We start from the raw sequence: 4,062 nt of genomic DNA on the forward strand, positions 1-4,062 counted from the left end.
GCAGTCCTGAATCCTCTTTAGGATGCAGGCCCTGCTCAGCACATCAGTCAAATAAATGCTCATTCTCCAAATCATTATGAAATATTTCTTACTGTCCCTGCACTGGACACTGAGGTTCCATGACCTTTCCTTAATCTGCTTCAAAAAGACTCATTAAACCATTAAGGCAAGTGGATTGAATTTACCCCACTCATTTCATCTGAAGAGGATTAGGGAATGCTAATGCTTTCCCTACAGATTAGAGGTTAGTAAGCTTTCCAACTTCACTATAAAATCTGGAAAATCATGTTTATTTATGGCCACATTAAAATTTTTAAAAAAGCTTAGGCTGGACATATCCTATAATCAAAGAAGTGATTTGGACTTTTTCCCAGCCCTAGAGTTTGTGACATGTCTTATAACAGGATGTATCAAGGCACTGGAGTACTCAGCATAGCTTGTATGGCACATGCTCCACAAGAAAAGATGTCAAATGGTCCCTCCAAAAGGAGGGACGATACCACACAGTAGGCCAGAAAGCTCAGCTCTGCCTCCTTGGACTGCAGCTCCTGGAAGTTCTTGTACCAGTCAGTGCTGGGAGCAATGTGGGCAGCAAATCCTGTGGTAGGCAGAATTCCACAGAATCTCACTAAGCATCTGAAACAGATTTACAGTAAGACTATAAATTTACCTGCAGCCCCCCCATCCCCCCAGACTTGCTGTTTCTAGCTCTCACAAACATCTGCAAAGACATTGTTAAACTCACACTTGTTTTCCAGCTTCTCATAAGAATATCTATCACCATTACACTGGGAAACATGTTAATGCAGTCACACAAAAAACCCTCTTCATAGAATGGTTTGGACTGGAAGTAGACTTTAAAGGTCATCTAGTCCCACTTCCAACACTCTTCCCATGAACTGAAGTAAAGCAAAGCGGCCAATAAGCTGCAGCAACTTTCCTCTCCCCAGTCTCAACATATCAATAAAGAGCATCTCCTAATGCTCACCTGAATCCTGGGACAAACTAAATTTCATCTTTGAGCCTGTGGCTCATTCTTTGCCAGCTTTAGAAAGCTGAAAATAGAGCTTTATTCCCAAGGTGAGGAGACCTCTGCATCACCCTACAGATCAAAGGGAAAAGACCATGACAATTACACATCTTCTGGAACTGGGCAGGCTAATAGGAATGAAGAATGGCCTTTGACGCCCACCAATTCTATTGTCAGCTCTAGAGCCTATAATCATATTATGTGTCTATCAGAAGCCAAGTTTGGCCTGTCTTTGCATCATTCAAAGATTCAAACCTCTTGGAGGGTTCATGTACTGAAGGAGCCCTACAATGGTGGGACTGCAACCCAGATGAGCTGAGGCAGAATGGATGGCAAAGCAGAGGTCCCCTCTGGCTGCCCCTCCTTCTGGCCCTGTCTCTGACTTACAGACATCCCCCTCTGCCTTATCAGTGTTTATTTCTTCCCACCACTCTCCCAATCTGGGCAGAAAAAGGGTTGCCTGTAATTTTTGGTGTTGTCACATAGTGGTTCTATCCTGTCAACAAAGATGGTACCTGAATGTGTCCTGGCAGGTTTGGGCCACCAGATAATGGGCTTTACTCTGTTTCTATTACATAGAACACCAAAAATTCAATGTATTATTTTGCATATTATTTAAGAAATTTTAGAATTTGAAAAAAACCAGCTTTGCATGAAAAGTCCCCAGTTTCAGCTGTGACAGGGTTGGTATTGTCAGACCTGCATATATTATCATTGGTGATAAACTGTTTAACAGCACATGATGCTGAAACAAAACTAGTAAATTACTTTTTGAACTTGGTAGAAAAATCCAAGAATCATCTTTTGCAGAGGTCAGATAATCTATCAGGGGGAGAAAGATCATCATATAGCCATGTCCCTCCTTAAAAGGAGCACCTGATTATTCAGGTTGGGTTTGAATTGCCTCCTTTGTACAAGTGAAGTGTTATTCTAAGATTTCTTTTAGAGATTGTACTCTGCATTTAAAATCTCCTTTGTGTGTAATCATCAGCTATCTCCTTTGTTCTTGTCAAACAGATGAAGGAAGGAACTCCTGCCAATTTTTTTTTTTTTCTCATTTGGTGTATTGTTATAAATTGTACACACATACTTTCATAAAAGATTTTATTTGCCATTTTTTTATTAAGGATCCTTATGCAAGTGTATGTGTCTGTATTTATAATCATCCATATTTGCATAAAATGGAAGAGGCCAGAGACTCAGAATAAAACCAAAAAAGAATGCAAACCTTAGCAGTGAGAATTCAGAACTATGAAATGGTCAGGCTCATTAAAAAATTTGAACTAATTCATGAGAGGTTTTGTCTTTGAAACTTCCTTCCTACATGCATTTGTTTATACAAGTACAGCACATCAGTTAATAAACCAGAATTCTCCAATAATATTTCTTTTTTTTTTCCAAGCAGTTTTCCAAACAGTCTGATATAATGAGATGTTCTGCATTAGAACTGAATGAAATTCTTTGTAACTATTATTCTGAGCATAGTTACATATGCATAGTGAACTTCAAAAATACAAGGTAGCACTACCAACGTGCAATGTATTTCTTCAGTGTAAATATTCATGGTGCTTTCCATGTCAATAGAAAATAACAAATTATTTTGTGCTTTTGGTTACAGTGATACTGATCTTTGATTATTCCACTGACTCAACTCTAGTAGTTTCTAGACTTTAATAAGTGTAACTAATACAGGGAGATGGCCTATGTAAAAAATATCAAAAGAAAAAAAATAAAGCACTGAAGTACAAGGCTTTTCTGTCTCTGTGTTTGTTCTGCTTTGAATTCTGACCTAGAGATAAATGACAGGCATTTTGCAGTCAGACTTTAGACTGAAACTTGCACTGCCTACCTTGGGAGAAACTGCAGGCATACAGAACATCTTTTGAATGTTGTTAGTAATTTTTAAGCACCTGAAAAAAACTGTTACTAAGAAAGCACTGTTTACTGATCTGAGCTCTAAACATTCAGATAATTACTGTGATAATGGATACTACCTGAGTTAAAATAGGTAATGTCAATATGACAAAAGATGGAAGAGGAGAAAGGAGGGAAATAAGTGAGATTTTGCTCAAACTATCCAAATTGTCCAAACTTGTCATTTGCATAGCTACAGGTTAGCCACATTATTGTTCTTTTTCAGTATCCCTGCATTTAATCAGAAACTCTGGAGAGATTTCATATTTTAGGTATTGGAGCAGTCATCTGGTACATGACAGATGGGAAGTCTGAGTCTCAGTGCGAATGAATATAGTGAGAAAGCAGAGGTATTGCAGTAAAAGCAATACCTGTGACTTGGCATTTTTGAAATCAAATAGTCTGATTATGGCTTTAAGAGTAAACAGTGCAGATCTAAAGCTTTCTCCTGGTACCCAGGTGATTTTGGGACACTGGAAGAGCAGAGTCTGGGCCAACATCACAGATATCTGTTCTGGGGGTCTTTGCAGCACCGTAAGATGAAGTTCCATCTTGCTGCTCTCTTTTTTTTGGAAACTATTTTTTTTAAATGAAGTCAACTGAGAAAAAGACCGTAATTTTTTGTTCCTTTAAAGTTTTGAATGTCAATATGATACCTCATCTACATCTCTCAGAAAAGAAAATCATCAAATGAAATTTCAGTGCCTTCCTCTTAGATGGGCATGTTAACCTTCACCAGCACATAAATGGTGCTGGCTCTTACTTCTTTGTTATCAAAACTTGTAAATATTGCATGAGTTCTATTGTCATTACATTACAAGGGTTCTATATTGCTAGAGTTTTGTACCTCCTTGATGTTTCTTGTAGGCAGCTCCTCCAAGCACTGACTCATCCTCACAGCAGCCAACTGACTCCAGTTTCCCCAGCCAACCAATCCACTCTTTTATAACACTCTTCTTGTTGGCTACAGCTGTGGCCTGTTAACATCAGGCCTGCTCCTAATCCTTAATAATTGGCTCAGCTGCAACTCTTTAGGGGGTAAGATTACCTTCTATACTACCTTTATTTACTTATGTTCTATCCCCCTACATTGTACTTTCTTGCTTCTGACAAAAATG

General features: G+C 38.6%; 1 long non-coding RNA gene across 1 annotated transcript; it reads right to left on the reverse strand.

Annotated features, from left to right (window-relative positions):
* Positions 1-274: 274 nt before the first annotated feature.
* LOC132075791 (uncharacterized) lies at positions 275-3,848 on the reverse strand. Its single transcript, XR_009418825.1, has 3 exons — positions 3,792-3,848; positions 989-1,102; positions 275-598 (listed from the first exon to the last, which is right to left on the reverse strand). It is a non-coding gene; the product is annotated as an uncharacterized LOC132075791 (long non-coding RNA).
* Between the last annotated feature and the right edge of the window lie 214 nt (positions 3,849-4,062).

The sequence above is a fragment of the Ammospiza nelsoni genome, chromosome 7 (genome assembly GCF_027579445.1).
Source record: "Ammospiza nelsoni isolate bAmmNel1 chromosome 7, bAmmNel1.pri, whole genome shotgun sequence".
Classification (NCBI taxonomy): Eukaryota; Metazoa; Chordata; class Aves; order Passeriformes; family Passerellidae; genus Ammospiza; species Ammospiza nelsoni.